The sequence below is a fragment of the Macrobrachium nipponense genome, chromosome 24 (genome assembly GCF_015104395.2).
Source record: "Macrobrachium nipponense isolate FS-2020 chromosome 24, ASM1510439v2, whole genome shotgun sequence".
NCBI classification, from domain to species: Eukaryota; Metazoa; Arthropoda; class Malacostraca; order Decapoda; family Palaemonidae; genus Macrobrachium; species Macrobrachium nipponense.
The window spans coordinates 44,617,468-44,638,661 of record NC_061091.1 but is presented as its reverse complement, the minus strand read 5'-3'; the positions used below and the strand labels follow the sequence as shown (position 1 = coordinate 44,638,661).

General features: G+C 40.7%; 1 long non-coding RNA gene across 1 annotated transcript; it reads left to right on the top strand.

Moving 5' to 3' along the window:
• Positions 1-16,423: 16,423 nt before the first annotated feature.
• LOC135204175 (uncharacterized) lies at positions 16,424-17,467 on the top strand. The gene is made up of 2 exons (XR_010312121.1): positions 16,424-16,687; positions 17,299-17,467. It is a non-coding gene; the product is annotated as an uncharacterized LOC135204175 (long non-coding RNA).
• Positions 17,468-21,194: the final 3,727 nt, after the last annotated feature.

Sequence of the window (21,194 nt, the reverse complement as noted above, 5' to 3'; positions counted from 1 at the left end):
ATAAACACTGAGTGGGTAACCGCCCCCCGTCAAATGTTAATGATTGTGATGATAGTACTGATGAAAATAGGGGTGAAGACGCTCCAGCAAAATGCTCATTAACCACAGCTGATGTAGCAAACTCACTGTATTGGAATAAAATTAATTATAATAACAATAATCCCACTCAATTAGGTAATGCTTTTGATTGACAGCCTCTCATAAACTAATTAATTTTGAAAATTTAAGTCCGTGTGAGTGTTCCACAAGATTCCCCCCCCTCCACAAAAAAAAAATAATAATAAATAAAAAATGAGCATGTTGGAAAGCAAGCTAATGAGTTTTAAATCTATGATAGCTACAAAACAACCTTTGTCAAAAAGATCAAGATACCACCTATGGTCAGATGTAACTGCTGATATATAAAAACTGTTGTTGCTATCGAAATTGTTATGGGTATACTTCATAAACCCCCAATCGAGAGTTATTTTAGTGAAAGCAGCTTTTTATTTGATACTCCTGGATTCAGAGAAGTGTTTTTTAGGCATAAATATATTTTGATTAGATTAGCTATTCATTTTGGTGAAAATGTTCAGAAAAATGGGAGTGATTTGTCTCTCTAAGATTAAGCCAGTATTAGATATGGTACAAGATTTTATGGGTAGTACTGCATTAGCAATAAAGAAATCAGTATTGATGCAAGCATGATAAGCATTTTTCAAATAATATTTACTAGAAGAATTAAAGGTGGGCTATTCTTCAAAACAAATAATCTTCTTCTTTCCCATCGTTAAGGGGTCGGTTGCCGATCCGCCTTCTCCACTGCCTTCTATCAAAGGCATCATCCTCCACCAAACCTCTTCTCTCCATATCTTTCTTCACTTTATCTTGCAATCTAATTCTCTGTCTCCCTCTTGATCTTCTTCCTCTAACAGGTTCCTTCCAAGCCCTCTTCACTCCCTCCCTGTCATCCATCCTCAACACATGCCCATACCATCTCAATCATGAATCTTATCCTCTGTAATCTTTATTAATCCTGCCCCTCCTCTTGTTTCATAATTTTCTAATCTCTCAAGCAGCGATATTCCCATAATCCACCTCAGCATTCTCATCTCTGTTCTCTCAAGCTTTACTTCCTCTTTTCTTCATAGAGACCATGATTCTGCTCCATACATTAACACTGGTTTTATCTTGACTTTTAGCTTGATTGGCATTTTCTTATCACATACCACTTCAACTACCTCTCTCACTTCCCCCATGCAGCTTTTATCTTACTGTCAACTTCAGCCTCACATCCTCACTCTTGGCTTAAAGTAGATCCTAAGTATTTAAACTTTTCTGCCTGTTTTCTAATCGAGCCCCTTCTTTCTTGTATTTCTATTCTGTCTCTATCTTCCCTACTGCTCAGCAAAACCTCTGTTTTATTTACATTCACCTTTAAGCCACCCCTCTCTAAAGATTCCTGCTGCTCTCTCACCCTTCTCTGTAGGTCCTCATTAGTAGGGAAAAAGACCCCATTTCGGCTCAACCTCAACATCCGACCCCCTATTCGGCTCACAAGCGATAAACCCCATAAGCTTGCCTTTATTTTAACCTCACGTACGTTGACCTTTAACGACTCCACGGGAAAACCACCAAATATTTCACTATAGTTCAGAAAAGAACCCTGAAATGGCTCATGAAAAGATTAAGGAAAAAGACCCCATTTTGGCTCAACCTCAACACCCGACACTCAATTTGGCTCACAGGCGATAAACCCCATAAACTTGTCTTTATTTTAACCTCACATACGTTGACCATTAACGACTCCACGGGAAAATCACCACATATTTTACTCTAGTTCAGAAAAGAACCCCAAAATGGCTCATGAAGAGAGTAGGGTATATATAACTCCACGAAAAACCATAAATTCTAAGTCCATTAACCTAATCCAACCTAACCTAACCTAACCCAACGAGTGAAAAAATTCCAAGTCCCTTAACCAAACCTATCCTAACTTAACCTAACCTAACCCACGTGAAATACCCAACCCCATTTTGGCTCAAGATATACCCTTCGGACGAAAAACCACCATTTCACATAAATATGAATATGAGGGAAAAAATTCTAAATCCTTTAACCTAACTTAACCCACATGAATGTATGAAAAATATGAATATCAAGAACAAATTCTAAGTCCCTTAACCCACGTGAGTGAGTATATGAAAAGATATGAATATGAGCAAAATAAATTATTACTCCCTTAACCTGACTTTCTTCATGATTCACTGACAGGTCCGCAATACGTCATAAACTCCATAACCTAACATAATCAAACTCTATGGAAAGTTGAACAATTAAGAACGAGGGTAATAAAAACCAATTGTGACCATTCACATATTTTTATTACATAAACTGGTACACATTAAAAAGTGACAGATTTATGCGTTTCCTGAGACGCATTCAAAAATAATACTGCCACGACTCCTTATCACCAACCTCAAACTGCTTAACAGTTTTACAATAAAAAACCCCAATCTTCTAAATTCATTATCTTGTACTGCTTGACGTTAGTCCTCCGCCTGTGCCCTGCGCAAAACAGCCCCTCCTTTCCCGCTCATCCTAAGGAAGAGAAATAACGGGACTTAGACGAACTAAAAAATAATCATATGGTGTATATTAACATAAAAAACGATTATTACCTTTTATTTAACGAATGCATACACTCCTTGTATGTGACAGCCCGTTTACCACCAGAACTCCAATGAGAACATTTCACCCTTTTGAAATACTTGAAATAGTCACCCACCTGTCATTACTTTCCAAATGACACGGTGAGAAGACAACGTTCATTAATGACAAAACTAGTTTCAACCCTCTATGACTCGTACCGTGAACGAAGAAAACAGTGTAAAGACCTCACTTGTAAGAATTATCTGGCTGTATCTGCCTTACGGACTGGTGAAGGGCAAATCCCGAATTTGCGTGGCGAAAAGTCGAGAAGCTGCCTGAATAAATTTTAGGGTTTATACCATAACTGTCAAAAAAGAAGATTGCATCCCTAGGTGAACAGCCAATATGAAAACACACCCAGTGTCCAACAACATCGATACTAGAAGTTGAAGGCAGAGTATTAGATATAAAAACTAACGGTTTATTTCTATTCGCAGGTATTATGAACGTGCCCACTTCATCCGAAGCGAACACACCTAAATATTTAATAACACTCCCTAGCGAACCTTGTAAAGCAGTCTCAATTTCTTTCGTATCCATCACTCCTAACCCCTAACATTACACTGAACGACTCTATCTGAATCAATGGTTAAAATACCCTTGGTGTCTCCGAACAATAAAATCATGCAAGGATGAGGCGCAACTGTTCCCAGCTTTATAGATATACTCAAACTAGCTGAAATTTCAACCGGCATTGAATCTTCAACCTCTTCCGTTATGAAGCTAAAACAATAGACAGCCCTTCTGTTTTTAAAACTGTCGTAGGTGATGGGGTTATCATGACCGCCTCCTATTGACTTCTGCGTCTTGTAAAACAATTGCGTGACAGCATTAGGAAATTGACAGTTGATATTATACAATGTATTCCCATTAACAGTGATGTGCACGCTCTTCAAGCTGTATGCGCCAAAGTACAAACTATTGGCCACGTAATTCCCTGAAAACGTTTGCATACCAATCATAGCTAATGTAATCTTTTTAGGTATACAGGTGTTGAAAGGATGATCTATTAAAATGGAATCATCATTCTGCCCAATACCATATGTTTTATATAAAGTCTTATCAAATATATAGTGTATAGCTGGAGCTGTGTTTAAAGCGGACATGGCGTTATAATGGGGGTAACCCGATCTATCCACAACTTGGCTTTTTCTATATTCAGGTCGTTTAAGTGAGCGTCGGTGTGGGCGCCCATCACCCAGTTGTTATTGGCCATTTCAAGCCATATCCTCAAATCCACGGAATCCAACAAATACATGTCTATACTTACTAGATCTATAAGGAGCTCATCACCCGAGTTTCCTACCTTCTTGTCTGTCTGAAAGAAGTGGCTCTATGGGTTTGTGTAACACCATGCGTGGTGTGAAAATCATCGTGGAAAACCCACTCATACCAAAAGTCGGTAGTACGCTCTTGAGCATTTTTATGTATGATTGATAGTTAAAAACAGGACACGATTCCACCAACTTTTCGTTCAAGAACACAGGCAGATTTAAAAAGCGTATTGCTTATACCATTAATGAGTGCAACATGTGCATCATCTGGCAGCTGAGCACTGCCCCTAACCACTGTGATGTAAAATTCCAAAGCTATACTCAACAAATCCAAGAAGGAGCCTGCGACACTGTTAATACGAAACTTGATATAGTTATCACTAAGGATTTGATTTATAGAATTGTTGCTAGGTGTGAAATCCAACCTTTCCTTCGAATTAATCAAACTTTCTATAATCTTACGCTTGTTCACATTCAAGAACAATTCTGAGATGCCCGCGATATATGAAGAGATGGGAACCTTGTTTCCCGTCCCTGGCACATTTGGAACCACACCAGCCATTTCACAAAATTGCGAGAGGGTGGGAATGCATGTGTGTGCACCTGCTGACAAAGGGAGGGTGAATGAATTAAAGATCATACACATCCTTGTTATATTTACTTCTCGATTTAACCTGTCCATTCTTCTTTCTCCTCTTCTTCCTCGTCTTCATAGCCAACCGAGCGAGTGTACGTTTCATTCCACCCAATCTTTTCCTGTCGACCCTCCCACTACCGCTTAGAATGCGTCTACCCGTACTTTTGAGAGCTGTCACTCTGCGCCTTTTTAAAGATTCCCTCAGGGACAGCTGATCGTTCACTACATCTGAAAGCACCAATCTACCAAACTCTTTAACTGAGGGTTTAGCTGCATTGAACAGGAAAGGGAGTACCCTGTGTGCAATGCTGGGCTATGGCTAAAAATACACCTCCGCCTCTTCTATGACTCGGATAGAAGATCAAAATGTCTTCTAGACCCACTCCCTTTCTTAAGGGTTCAGACAAGAACAATGTTTTAAATTCGACCTCTGAGGGTGGGGTGAAAATGACCCTCATACCTGTTAAAAAAACCTTTAATTCCTCCCTTGACTATTATGCAGGGCGCTTGTTTGAGCGTTCTTAATTACATTAGCTCGCGAAAGTAAATAACGTAAAGGTGGAAAAGAATGCAGGTTTTATACATACCTCCCTATCTGGGCCTCTCCTGCAATGCCAAGGGCCTTGTCACGGGCTGTGATGCAAGCACAGACGTTAATTGCAGACCAGCAATGTGGCATCCATTCCCTTCAGGATGCTCTTCCCGGTTCTGGATCATGTGGCGGCAAAGTCCCTGTCTCTGGTGCCCCTGAGAAATTTAATGTTGTGATGTCCTCAGCAGAGTTCAGGTCCTGGAGACGTTCGATGATGTGTTGGATCCACCTCTACAAGTTCCCGCTGCAGGATGTTGTCCTACATATTAGACTCAACTGTGTGCTGGCGCTGCAACATGCACTGGACGGTCGGTACTCTGGTGCCAAATGGAATGCTCTTACTCCAGATGCATTGTGTTGCGGGCATCGAATCAGGCAGTGCAATGGTCTGAATTTTTTGCCCTCGCACAAGGGCGCGAGCAGTCTGTGAGTGATTGAGAAATAATCACTCATATTATGTCACGGTGTTGCGCGGTAACTCAAGTACAAATCATTGCGGGAATTGCGGGGGATGTCATTCGCCTGGTCGAGCATCGTGCCCAGCAAAAGGTATGACATGCCACGGGTGCCAAAAGGTAGGGCACTTCCATAAATGCTGCAGAAATACAAAGAAAGTGCCGATTGGCTTGAGTTTGGTGATTGTTGCAGACACACACCTCTCCCCCCACCCCAAAATCAAGGCTTGTGTTTCCCATGGGAACGGAAGGTCGGTGTCGACACTCGCTGTAGCACAGGAGTACAGATCTGCGTTTCTGGACCCACGATTCTTTCAAGCTTGCACATAAAACCCCTGGAGTTGCAACCTCGAATGGATCTGAGGGACGTTGCTAATCTCTGAGTGAGATGCCTCGGATCAACGGAATGTACCATTGAAATAGGTGGGCGACGCACGAAGCAGGAGGTTTACTTCGTGCCAACGGCCAAGAACTTCTATATATCGCTGAATGCTTGTAAGGAGCTGGGAATAGTACCTCCTGGTTTCCCTCACCCTTCCCCTCTCATTGCATCAGCTGACGTTAGTAGCGAGGCAGTCTCGCAGCCTAACTCCCCTCAGACAACGAAGCCAGCCACCATACCTATCCCACCCGTGGAGGAGAACATACCAAGACTGGAGTAATGGTAATTACGCCACTTCTCATCCACGACCTTCAACACAACCAGGGAACCTTTACCTGTGATGACGGGCAAGCAGCACCACATACACTTATTGCCTATTGCCGTGCCTTATGCCTGTCACATACTGGCAGCAATCCCTAAGCATTGGGAATAGGAGGTTAAGATAATCCCTAAGCATTGGGAATAGGAGGTCAAGGCCCAGCTTGATGAAGACGTTCGGAAGGGCGTGATAGAACCAGTCCCGGCAGGGGATGCAATGGAGTGGTGTGCAATGATGATCGAGTCAGTCAGCTCTCTGGTCTCGTACAATAAAGTCCTGTCACCAAGACGTCGTCTCATTGCAAACCCAATACTGTTCACATATATGATGCGTTCACCTGTCATACTGGTGAAGTACTGCACATAATTTCGCTCATCCAGGTCTTATATGAAGGGTGCATGACACGCTTTTACCTTCATTAAACTTAATGTGATTCGTCACACCAATGGAAATGCAATCTACCACATTTGTATTTAATGGTTTATAAACTGTGTTAGGCGAACCTCAATCCTGCCCACATTCCAATGTGAAACAGTCCAGGATATTTACCATTTCGCAACCTCATCATTCATGTATGTGAGGTTCATCCTCTCCAAATCATCATCCCAAGAAAATAAGCCATCCCTACACATAACACCCCGAATGTATGCACCGTAAAACGTTTCCAGTTGTACTGTAATGTCTGTATTGAGTACTCTAGTCAATCTATTTATATTACCTGCTAATAAGCCGACAGCAGGAACATACGTGAAAGCATATGAGCAAGTTGCCAAACTCTGATTAAAGGTGACTCTGAACTGAAGTGTGAAATCTTCATCTTCTGGTGTGACGGTGTAGTATTCGTTTGGGAGTGTAACCCATATGACACCTAATTCATGTTCTACATCTTTTGATAGAGTTATGGGAGTGGCCAACTTGTTCATAAATTTACATGGTTGGTTTTCGGGAAATAAATCTAGGCCCACCCCACTATTTGAATCCAGGCTGACGAGCAACAACTAAAATCATTGTATTTATTGAGTTCAGACAAGTTTGAACCGGCCCTTGAAAGTAAGATAGTAAAAACGTTAAACAATGCCAGTCAAACTGTGCTCCTTCTCATCAACCGAATTGGTGTCTTGGCTAGCATAACGCAGCCAAAAACGTGTTTACCCTGTTTATTACCAGTGTTTAAAGGCGTAAAGAGTGAGTTCACTAATTTCAAGGAGCTATTTGATGTTTATGTGCATCAGCGTATGGACCTGGACAATGTCACAAAATACACGTATCTTCTTGGGTCTCTAGCAGAGGAGCCGCTACTGGTAGTTTAGGCCTTGAGTGTAACTGCAGCCAACTATTGTGTGGCTCTTGATTTGGTAAACAAGTACTTTGGAAACCAGCATCAGACACTGGTAGCATTGCATAGATGATTAGCCAATATTTTCGTCCCCAAATGTACTTATATCGAGGTGAAGAGTTTCACATTGAGCTCACTGTTCTTATTGAACAAATAAAACATCTCAATGGCTCCATGTTGGATCAAGGAATGCTGCTTAGTTTAATCAATCAGAATTTATCACAAGGTCAGGTATATCAACGAGTCATAGACTTTCTGTGAAAATGCGATTACAACCTGTCTGAACTATTTGAAGCCTCAGACTTCCTCATACGAAGTATGGAGGATGATGGGCTCCAGAGAGGAGGAAACTCGTTTTAACCATCATGATCAAAGGCATTGGAAACCAACATCCCCCGCATGGTCTGCATATAACTGTTCAAAGCATATAAATGTGGCGGAGAAAAAGAGTTAACTAGTTGTATCGCAAAAGTGTTTAAATTGCTTCACTTCTAGCCATAGTAGTAAACAGTGTAGTAGCAAATGTATCTGCAAATTGTGTAATGGACACCATCACAGTTTGATTTGTGAAAGAAACAATAGTAAATCCTGGCCTAGTACGCCTCGGCAGCCAGCACGAGTTTCCAGTCATCCGCAAGGCCTTCTCCACACGTAGTTTCTCACCCCGTTAAAAGTCAAGGGCAGAGTCAATGTAAATCAAAGAAACCCATCAAAAGACAAAAATGAAAAACCTTGTGTAAATGCAAAGATGGTAAAAAACAAGCCTTCTGCTGAGTTACCAGCCACCTTGGTGGCAACAGCTATCACAGTTTTGTAAGCCCACAAACAACCATTTTGCACTCGCTTGTTTTTGGAAACGGGTAGCCAGTGTAGTTTTTATCTCGAGCTGGTTGGCTAAGAAATTGAATCTGCCTGTTGTTAAGTGTGTCTCCTTCTGGGTCACAAATTGTACAGGTGGAATTCGAGGTTGTATCATGCAGAATACCTATAGGCAAGAGAGTCATTCGTTCAATATTAGTAGTACACGATGATGTACATACTCCCTCCATAAGTAATGTAAAAAATAATTTGCAAAGTAAAGGTTGTAACATGGCCAATGAAGAGATCAAAGGGGATGTATTGAAGAACATTAACTACTGACTGGGGTAGACTATTTTAATCTATTCGTGATAGGGGTGAGAGTTTTTGTGACACATAATGGCGTTATGCCATACGGCAGAGTACTTCAATGGGCACTAGAATATTTAGAAGTCTCCACCATGAGCACTTTATGAGTGTGCCAAAAATGAAATTAATGTTGACAAGCAGTGAAAGTTAGATACAATAGGAATCATGCCTCATGACCAATTCCCAATCTCTGAACATGTTGCCATGCAGAAGGTGCAGAGAGCATCACAAAAACCGAGCAAGGGTACCAAGTAAGTTTGCCATTCTGTGGGTCTGAACGACCTGGTAACAATTATCGTAATGCTCTCGCATAGCTGAACACACTTAACAAATAGTTCAATAAAGATTCTAGCTACAGTGTCGATTATGAGAACGTCCTTCAGAATTACATAGCAGTGCGGTTCATTAAGGAAGTTAGTAATCCCCAAGTGGAAGGGTATTACTTGCCACATTTTGGAGTTAAAAATCAAAGCCTGACTACACCTCTATGTATCATATTTAATACTTCTTCAAAAGTCAAGGATGAGCTATCCTTGAATGATTGCCTGTATCCCGGTCCTAACCTGGTCAAGATGTATGATTTGCTGAATAAGTTTAGACGCCACCCACATGCCATGACCTCTGATATTTCAAAGGCTTTCCATCGAGCATTACTAGATCCTGACGACACTAAGTACGCTCGTTTTCTATGGTGACTGGGGCCAACACCAGCAGCCATGTGCGCCTTTCAAGTGGTAGTGTTTGGGGTAACCACTAGTCCCTACATATTACGACAGGTCCTTTCTCCAAGAGAAAGGGAAGGAAAATCTAATTAAATCTTCCTATGTGGACAATTATCTACAAACGTATGAGGCCTTATTACATGAGGCACACATGCCATTGACGGGGTGGGCCAGTAACAGTAAAGAGTTTGACCAACAGATAGGATGTCAGTAACCGAGGGAGATCTCTGTACTAGGCATGATATGGGATAGGAAAGACGACTGCTTGAGTCTAAACCATGTAAGAGGGTTAGTGGGGACAGGCAGGGCACCAGACTCACGAAACGTAAATTGTTGTCATTGCTTGTTTCTAACTTTGATCCTTTAGGGCTCGTGAGTCCCATTTTTGTTAGGGGTAAAATCTTCCTTCAAGAGTTATGGGTAGCGGGGATAGATTGGGATGATGTACTGGCCAAAGAATGAGAGGAGGAAGCTAATAGGACACTAGAAGAGTTTGTTAATGTGCACACAATAAAATTTAGAAGAAGGCTAGTGTTAGGAGAATCTGAACTCCACATTTTCGTTGATGCTTCCAGCAAGGCCTATGGCACAGTAGCATATGTTAGGCAATGTTAATGTCCTTACGTCAAAAGTGAGAGTGATGCCAAGGAGACAGTCAAAGTTAACCATCCCAAAATTAGAGTTGTTAGTGTTATTATTGGGTTTCAGATTAGGAAGACATCTCAAGAGACTCCTGAATTTCCCTAAGGTCACTGTATGGACTGACAGCAAGGTAGCTATAGCCTGGGTAAGTAGCAAAGAGGGAAGTAGAACAACTTTCATTTCGAACATGGTGGGGATGATTAATTCCATTCAACAGGAATGAATCGCGGAACTCCAGTATCTGCCAACCAAACTGAACCCAGCTGATATCCTGACACGAGGTTCTACTTTGAGAGACCTGAGGCAGAACCATCTGTGGTATGAGGGACCGGCCTTTCTACATCAAAAGGGCCAGGGCTGAACAGCCAGAGAGCAAGGATGGATCATCCATCCAACAACAAGCCTTGGTTGTTGCTGCCCCGAGAGAGGTGCATGAGGAAGGGACCTTAACTCCACCTGCTGCTCAATGGGATATAATAGGAAGTAGTGTAGATTTCATTGCCTTAAAAAGTCATGAAATTAGTATTAACCTTTGGACACTGCCAAGTAGATCCATTTCACAAATTAGTGTATCTATATGGAACAACAGCACCACTTTCCTACAGTGTGTGATTGCCTAGAAAATGGTGTGCGAGCACATAAATAATTTTGTAGCTCAATTAAGCTTAATTATCAGAGAAAAAATTGTCTATACTAGAAGTAGATTACCAAATTTGAGTAATACTAAGAATGAGTTAATGATGTTGCCTTCCAAAGGACCTTTATTTTTGTATCTTAAGCACCTCCACACCACCTACATGCATTGTGGTGTGAATGTTTTGATCACTCTGTTCCGGCAGGAATGTTGGAGCCTGGGATTGAGGGTCATTGCCAAACGAGTGGTGGGGAGATACCAAGCCTGTGTTGCCGCCTTCAGGCCTCTTCTCCGACGACCGCCACCTCATCCCCTCCCGACTGACCAAACACTCCTGACACGGCCCTTCTACAAGGTAAGAGTGGATCACACTGGCCCCATTAGGATCGAAGAAGGAGTAGGATATCTCCTGGTTATCACTTGTCTCACCAGTCGAGCGGTGTATTTGGACTTCTGCAACGAACTGGGTGCTAACACCTTTGTGGTGTTGTTAAGGAGGTTTGCTGCCACCCATGGAGTGCCATCCACAATCTGCAGCGATAACACTATGACTTTCCGTATAGCAAGTAGTTTCCTAAAAGAAGTCTATAAGGGAGATGCAACTCAACTGTTCATATGAAAGACGGGGAGCAAGTGGTATTCCAGACCCCCAGGTCACCTTGGAAAGGAGGGTTTTTTTTGAGAGAATGGTGGTGGTGGTTAAACATACACTGGCAACCACCCTTCAACGAAACATATTTTCTGAAGAGCAACTTCGCACCCTTGTTAAGGAGGCCTAAGTAGTAATCAACAACTATCCTCTTATGTACGCCAGGAATATGAGGGAGGACGATGTCCTTACGTCTTCGCACCTCATACGAGGCGATGTGATCCATCTGCTGCTGCCAGTCCCTGACCACTAGGCAACTGCAACATCAATATTTTCAACTGAGAAATGCTTGAATGGTTCAAGTGATATTGGAGAGAGGGTTACCTACGGTCGCTCTAGGAGTGGCATGATTGCTGAGAAGGCACACCAACTGCACTCCGTGTGGAAGACATCGTGCTAGTCAAGATAGAACAGCGAAAATGCGGCCATTGACCCCTGGGAAGGATCATCAACATTTACCCTGACAAGAAAAGGGTGATGAGGTCAGTAAAGGGGCTCTTCGAAGGCGAAGAACATCTAATATCAGTAGAACACATCGTCCCACTGGAGATCAGCACTCACGACGACAGACGGGAAGAAGAAGAGGAAGAGAGCCAGGATGAGAATGTGGACGACGTAGGACGAAGTAACTGGAATGACAGAGTGATATAGAAAGTGTTACTCGACAGACTGAAAGACTCGAGATAAGTGAGAGTGAGACAGAGAGTGACAGAGAAGAAGTGATTGAAACAGTGAATGATTTACTAAACAAACCGAGAAGAAGGGCTGCTATTGAACAGAGAAAGAAAATATCAGAGTGGATGAAAGGCAGATCAGTGTAGCAAGTGGCATAACCAATTAGAGGTGAACTGTGAAAGAGTAGGAGTCGAGAAGGGAGCTGAAGGTGTCAGGATTAGTTTGCTTTGTACTTGCGTCTCACATAACCAACAAGGGTGGTCTGCAGACGTCTTCAACAAAATGAGAGTGTGTGTAATAAATTGTAATTGCCTTATGTCCAAATGGGGGTTGAAGGTCACCCCTAACGAGGCCCCAGAAGGATCATTAAATAACCAGCTTCCATGAATTGATGATGTGCATGAACAAGATCGAATGCGAGCATCCAAGTGTCAAGAGAATCTCATGATTACAATGAGATGTATTCCTCCTCATTGGAGACAGTCTTGCTTGTTCCAAGCATGACAACTGCCGTTTATTGAAACTAATGCTGCTTAGTAGAACGCTCTTTGTCGAGCCCGGATTCAGTTACTATTTCCTTGACAGGAATCGAGTATGCGTTTGTGTGTATCACCATGTAATTGCATTGATATTGCTTTTGATATCGCTTGTGTTGCTTATCCATGGTTCATTGCTATTGCCGTGATATGGCTTGAATTGCAATTCCTTATTAAATTGCTATTGCCTTTGATATTACTTGTGTTGCTTATCCATGTTTCATTGCTGTTGCTTTTGATATTGATTGAATTGATTGCATTTCATGTATTGATGCTATTGTCTATGACATTGCTTGTTCTGTGTGTATTATCGTATTGCATTGGTATTGACTTGATACTATTACTTGAATTGATTCCATTTCATTATTGAGTTTCTGTTGCTTTGACATTGCTTGTATTACTGATTGTACTAATACATTTCTATGTGTATAATTTTCCTGTACTAAATTTACCTTCATTGGTCGATTTAGGAATATTTCATTATCACTACAATTCATACTTTAATTAGTCGGTTTTGCAGCAAAAATCCCATGCCATTGATTACTGCTTGAATCACTTGCATAACTAACACATTGTTTTCTGTGTTCCATTGATTACATTGCTGTTGACACCCATTGTGTCCATTATTGCTATTGCATTGACTTTGATAATGCCTTGAGTAGAGCATTGCAATGTATTGGTTACATTGATATTCATTTACTAGTGATTATTGCTTATGTTGTCGTGCATTGATGATTGATCTGATGTACATGTTTCCATTAATCATTGCCTGTATTGCTTTATTGAGATTAACATTGAGACGAGTGATCACGCTGTAGGGACATTGTGTTTGTCGTCAAGAGCTAGACCCGTATCGTAACACTGCGTGCGCATCTGGGCCTCGACATCCAGAGATCATGCCTTCTTGCCACACCAACCTGAAACTCCCACTTCATCCTTTTTTGAGGTGGAGGATGTTGCGATAAAATAAGTGCACTGTTTTTTCCCGACTTGATTCCGCCTCGGTGCCAAAGCATAAGTTCCATGTAGGTCGGTTGGTGGCAAAAATGCTGCGCATCACCCTAGTAATTGAGAGTATTTCTGGATATTTTGATTAGAATAAATTTTCTACCAAAAGAGGTAAACATATAACCAGTGAAAAGTTATAAGATGAAGTTAATAACTAGCTGGTCAGCCACCTCCACGAAGTGCGTGCCGCTTCCTTCACGCTAAAGATCCCGACCCAGCTAGACGTGCATGTCTTTGCTTCTGCATTCTACACCAAGAATAGGGCCTTCACCATGAGGTGATAGCGTCTCAGTGGCGTGGTCGGTATGGTCTTGGCCTGCCACCTCGATGGCTGTCAGTTTGATTCTTGGGTATTCCACTGAGGGGTGAGAGATGTGTGTTTCTGGTGATAGAAGTTCACTCTTGACGTGGTCCGGAAGTCACGTAAAGCTGTTGGTCCGTTGCTGAATAACCACTAGGTCCATGCAACGTAAAGACACCATACAAACAAAACAAACCACGAGGTGGTTGTGAGTTGGTTTTTACTTACTGTTGTTGTCTTGTCAGGGATTAGTTCATATTCATTTAGGGATGACTTGGTCTCAGTGACGGTGAGAGGTCATATCATTTTGGTCAATTAAATAACTTTTTGCCGTAATTCCTTCCGTGACCGCGTGGTCACGTGTGCAAAAACAACTACCTATGTGGGGCGAGAAACCTCTAAGAGTAAATGTTCGTTGATTAGCATGTACCCATGAGATAGTTTTTTGTTTGGATAACAAAACTGTAAAAAACTAAAGTACCTGATTCTTCTGTCCTTGTGTCTGGGCTGGACCCTGACCCCTCAGGTAGGTCTATACGCCTACAACATCCAGTGATATTGGTCGCTGAGTAAATCACGACATCTTGCATTAAATTCATACAAACTAACTGAGTTTGATATATTCCTAATATTTAATTTAAGACTGTAGTTGGACACTTTTGAATTATGCGAGGCTTGGGATGAAGGTGATGGTGTAAGTTCCCAGGTGTAGGTAGGTACATGAAGAGAGTGGGGAGTAAGGGTCCCAGTTACTATGCAAGTATCGGTGCCTAAATAAGATCTTCATGAAAACACAGATATGATCAACTTTTTCCTAATATACAATGCGACTCACTGAGGAACAATTTTGCAAAAAACAGAATCGCTGGAATCATTTTTGCGAGGAACACTATGCAGTTAGAACGAACAATAATCGTAAATTTCATTGACTTCCAGCCAACTTCCACTGTTTAATGCTGATCAGCATATTATAGAAAATGAATTGTCAATGAAAACATGTGACATTTGCACTCATTTACCAGGAGAAGGATTATTCAAATTCCTTTTCTGAAATTCCATCATACTTCAGCGGCATTCTTGCTTTGCAACAAATAGATTCCTAATGTCTTCAAAAAGAAAAGTAGTAATAATATGATAATAATAATAATGTTCAATTAATAATAATAAAACGCAAGTCTGCTGCCATAAAAGAAAGAAATCACCCTGAAACTATGATTCTGACTCACAAATCAGTCGGAGCTGTAACTTTGCGACGCATCTTCCTCAAAGGGAAGAGAATTTTCTCTCCATCCTGGAGCTACATCAGCAACTTGAATGCATAAGGTCCAAAATGTAGAAAATCTTGAAGAGAGAGAGAGAGAGAGAGAAGAGAGAGAGAGAAAATCATACGTTTGCTTATCCATTTTGAGAAAAAAATTAATTCAGACCTAAATTCTTAGCTATGTTGAAGACGTTTAGAAAGAAATATAAAATAGATCGATCGATCGAGAGAGAGAGAGAGAAACAAAAAAATCATACGTTGGCTTATCCATTTTGAGAAAATAATTAATTCAAACCAAAATTCTTAGCTATGTTGAAGACGTTTAGAAAGAAATATAAAATCGAGAGAGAGAGAGAGAGAGAGAGAGAGAGAGAGAGAGAAGAGAGAGAGAGAGAGAGGACGAGAGAGAGAGAGGAGAGAGGAGAAGAGAGAAATCATACGTTGGCTTATCCATTTTGAGAAAAAATTAATTCAAGTCAAAATTCTTAGCTATGTTGAAGACCTTTAGAAAGAAATATAAAATAGAGAGAGAGAGAGAGAGAGAGAGAGAGAGAGAGAGAGAGAGAGAGAGAGAGAGAGAAACAAAAAATCATACGTTGGCTTATCCATTTTGAGAAAAAAATTAATTCAAACCAAAATTCTTAGCTATGTTGAAGACCTTTAGAAAGAAATATAAAATAGAGAGAGAGAGAGAGAGAGAGAGAGAGAGAGAGAGAGAGAGAGAGAGAGAGAGAGAGAGAGAGAGAGAGAGAGAGAGTTCGGAGTAGTTACAAGACATTTGCAGAGCAAGCATAGGCCGAGAGACATGTAGTACAGAAACTGCAAGCACAGACTGGAATTTAAAAGGTCGAATTTCTGCGAAACAGTTCATTGGAACGGAAATTCGATACAGAAACTGGGCAAAAGAATTATTTACATGTATATTATTACAAAATGAAATAGGAAAATTTATATACTATGTTTATAATATTTCTGTGTGTTTTTGGTTAAGCACTAAGTATATAATACTGAACTATAACCAAATAAACAATCCTTGGTTAAGAACGCCCTTTCCGTCAGTCCCTGTTTTCCTGATCACTGGCTTCAGAACGACGGGCAGTCGACGAGGGTGCGAAGCGGAAATATTGTTAACCCAGTACCGACCAGAGTTCAGTAGTTTTAGAGTACGTAGAGCATATTGGCGTTTTATGGATTTTAGCTCTGAAGTTTTATCGAGATCTGACATTATGTTCTTGAGTGTTTTTATCGTTGGCACGGTCATGCTGGTCCTGCTCTTACTTTTTGTACAAGGTTTACTCTGGTGCTGCGAAAGACTGCTGCTGATGGGGCTACCTCCTACTTCAACTAACCGAACTCCGTAGGGAACCACGCCAGTGACGATGTGCTTTTCCGTTACAGAACTACAGGTGAATAGCATTTGTTGAAGTCTTTTGACATGATTATTTCGAATGACAACTGGTTGCTGGTGATTTTTGTAACATATGTAGGTGAATCATCTTAAAGCAGAGTGGCTCAATCGCTGGAATTAAATATTTCGAATGACAACTGGTTGTTGATGATTTTTGTAACATAGTAGGTGCATCATCTGAAATCAGAGTGGATCCATCGCTGGAATTAAATGTCTTTAAAATATCTTTATTCCGACAATTACCTTCATGCATTCTGAATTTTGTTGAAAACTGTTAAGTCATCGTTAAGCACATTTGATAACTAACGATGTATGTAAGCTCGGGTGTTCATAGGTTAATCCAGACTCTTGAAATGCTTAATTAACGGCTTATTCTTTAGTTATGTTCCCGTAACCTTTGCTAAATTTCTTGCTGAAAACAGGACTAAAATCGGATAATTCTTAGTATTTAAGTGATTATAGAGTATTATTGCATCGCTAATAAATATTCCTTAGCAATCTGTGGTAATTATAGCTTATATTGGAACTTGCTTTGTATACATGTACGCGTACTAAATATTTTGCATGGTTTTGTGGAAGGCGTCATTAACAAGGCACTTTTGTTTTCAGTTTCAGGAACTTTGTAGCTGGTCATGGTGATGTCTTTGTTTCGGTTTCGTGAACGGAACCGATTGGGATTTCGAAATTTGGGTTCTATGTGATTTTAAAACAAGGTTAATCGTAAAGACTTGATTTGACTGCTCTGCGTTTTTAAGCCTTTTAATGTTCTCGGTTTTAACTTGTATGAGTGTTATATGAAGTCTTTATTATTGAAGTCTGAATTGTATTTTAATAAAACAATCTGAAAAAAAAACTTACTTTTTTTCATTCCTAATTGTAAAAAAAAATGTCCATGGTACTATTCTACAAATGTATGGTCTTAGTCGCTGCTGGGTTAAATATTTATTTTAAATACCTTGCCTGATAATTACTGCAGATAACAGTTGGGCCCCTTTACTATGATACCAACTGAAAATTGAAGTCCAGGATGAAAAGGTAGTACTTTTATACTACCAAGAAAATTTTGCTAAGATAGGTTTACAGACTGTCGTTGACGTAAGTACGATTGTCTCATGAATCATGAAAAGATAAACTTCAGGGAATCTGAAGGAATGCTAGCGCCTCTGGCGTGATCGTTACGGTCTTGGCCTGCCACCTGTGTGGCCGCAAGTTCAATTCTCGGGCATTCCACTGAGGAGTTAGAGATGTGTATTTCTGGTGATAGTTATGGACGTGGTTTGTAAAGCCCCGTCCACACGACGGGTAAATGCCCGGCAGGCACTCTTGATTTGCCCGGAATTCTCTCGCTTTGAAAAATTTACTAGATCAAACAGCCCAATTAAGGCGGGCAGTAGACAGGCAGGCGAACGTGACTTGGGTGACTGGGTCAGACGCCGGGCAGAGGGCAGTCAGAGCTGTGGCAGGCAACGTCGGGTATGTGATTATCAAGAAAGTACTATTATTATTGATGTTACGCTTCGTGGTGTAGAGAGAGATCTATTTTTGTATTAACGCAACTGGGTTTCTGTAGAAAGTCCCATCACAAATGGCATCAATAAAAACTGCAATCCTGATTAGTCTGACATAAAATGCAATCTGACGACTGAGCCATGAAGACCCCGCCACGTCCTCCAATGTTATGTAGAATCAAGAGTACTTTTATGAATAAAAATATACGGTATATTGGTCCGCCCTTAATTTTTCATTCTGCATCGTAAGAATGCTATTATCTTTAAAATTCGGCTGCAAAAGAAAATTGCCTGTGTCTACTTCCCACAGCGTTTTGCAAAATATATTACGGGATATTGTAAAGATTATTTTATTTTGTTTTTGTTCTGTGGTAATCCCAAGAGCAAAATAGTCTGCCTTTTTCTACCTGTTTTATAAACTTGCAACTTTTGAAATTACCCAATGAATAAGCAACGCTCTTTCTATAAGTTATTCAGCATTTTATCTTTACTTAAATTTCATTAATGCTTACATAATTTTGTGGGTATTTGACTGTACGCATGTAAACATTAATCTTTATTTCCCGCATCTTCTCCCTGCACCAAGAAAAACTCATCTTTTTTATAATTTTTTAGTTTAAAAAACTGAATACCCTGACGCTGTTAAAACTTACGTCGATCAGCTTTAGAAAGTAAGAGGAAGCTCATCTCGTCTGGGGAGCTAGGCAGAAGATAGTACTAATGTGTAGGCTGATCCCAGTCAACTTGGAGTAAGTGGGAAGGAAGAGACTGGGAGGGCGAGAGGCAATGGAAGGGGAGATGGGGGTGGGGGAGAGTTGCACCGACTTTCACTGGAGGCCTAGAAGAATCATTATTCCGCTTTAACACTTGTTTTGACGAACATGGGCATGAAAAAAAAAAAAAAAATGATGATGAACAAGATAAGATGATAACGTGGATAAAGTGTATTAGTTTCGTTTGCAGAGAAGTTAAATCGTAATAACTTAAGATAATTTATCTTTCAACCTAATGTATAACGATCACATCAGTTTTAAATATATAAGTAGTTCAGTCAGGGGCCAATAAACGAAGAGAGCAGTTTTAAATAAGTAGCTTCAGTTTTGGGGCCAAATAAACGAAGAGAGAGTTCAGACAGCCAAGAGAAGAGAGAGAGAGAGAGAGAGAGAGCGTTTATGGCAGTGGCGGCTCGTGGCTATCATTCATAGGGGTGCTATTTATTACATTTTCTTTTAATTCGTTGATATTAACTGCATAAATACACACATACACACACACACACACACACTCCCGCTGGGGAAGGCAGCAGAACCGCTACCGAAAGCTACTATTTTGAATTTTATTCATTGGCATGAATGTGGTTATCATTTTTTCCCCATGTACTACAACTCGCCAGTGAGTTGATTATTCTGCATTAAATATCATCAGTATCGTCACTAATCTGATCACTATCACTAATAGTACATATTGATTATTAAGCTTTGACGAATTTCAAAACATATTCAAAACACACCTTCTCCCTTCAAGTTCCAGGGGTGTTCCTAGAGTATTTGGCATCCGGGGCGGGTTATTCCAGGCAAATATTCCTTTGTCCCCCGACTCCCCACACCAGCCCAATAACTAGAGAATTTTGATAAGGAATGAATATATAGCTTTTTTTCGGTTGATATCTTGTAATACTTAAACGTCTATGACGTCATCTACACTCGTGATCGCCACCCATACCACAGAGAATTGGGAAAAGTGTCTGCCTGCCGGGCATTTGTCCGTCGTGTGGACGGGGCTTAAGTCGCGTAAAGCCGTTGGTCCCGTTGCTGAATAAACACTGGTTCCATGCAACAAAAAGACCATACAAGCCACCTGAAGGAACGCTGACCAACTTCTAGACCACAGCACTGATTTGAGTTTTAAGAATGGAGTATAAGGTGACTTATTAGTATCCGAACAAAGCATGCATTAATTTAGGTTACCTTTTAGTTGTAAGTAGGAAATGTGTGCAATTGTCTTTGAGAGCACCAAACTCTCCCAATTTGAACAGCGTTGAGTTCCAGTGCTGGTTTGTTTAAGGTAGATATTTAAAAAATTAACAGCCGTCCACACAAACAGACGCTACCTGCTGAAGCAAGCGAGAAATTTGTCCGTTGCCGCTTCTGTTTGCCGTTCACATGGCCATAGCGTACTATGTAGAGGGCTGTGAGCAGACAACAGATTTTTTCTGGGGTAAGTGAAGTACACGACTGCCAGCAGGGGAATATGGCAATAATGAAGCATAAAGCCAATAATTAGTCTTATTATAAGAAATATCTACAGAAAAAAATTTAATTGCTAAAGTAAACTAAGAACTATGAAGTACTATATTGACCTTTATCTAAAGGCATTATCTTTTTATATAAATTTATTTAATTTTCAAATTTAATTTTCTGAAATTTTGTTATTACTAACGCTGTTAGTTTTCCTCACTGGAATGCTTTCTCTCTTGCCTTGATTGCAGCATTAACTACTACTACTACTACTATAATAATAATGACAAAGTTAAAAACCCTAAAACCAACTGTAATAGGCCATAGGGTTGGTTTTTAATGGCTTTTACCAAATTAACAGAGCAACCGAAGGTATGATCCAGTTCATCAGTCCTACGACACTTGCTACTGTGTATTTTCACGGCGCAAAGATAATATGAGTTATCACTACTATTGTATATATCATGGAAATTTCTTTATGAATCGGAGTCAGCTTTTTTGAATCACAGGGGTAACTTTGTCCAGTAGAGAACGGAAGGTCTTGTGGTCCATCCTTAGGCCCGACGAACACTGCAGATTCAAACCCGCTCAAGTTGTAACGGCCGTATTACGACTGAATTGCGACGTTATTAAGGGACCCATAGCCGATCACCGGATCCGGACTTCTCAACCGGAAGTAAATCTCTATCTACTATGGGGCTTCTCCAACCAAAAGTGGGCGGAGACCGTCGGCCTCTCCGACCAACTCTCAAACTACCGT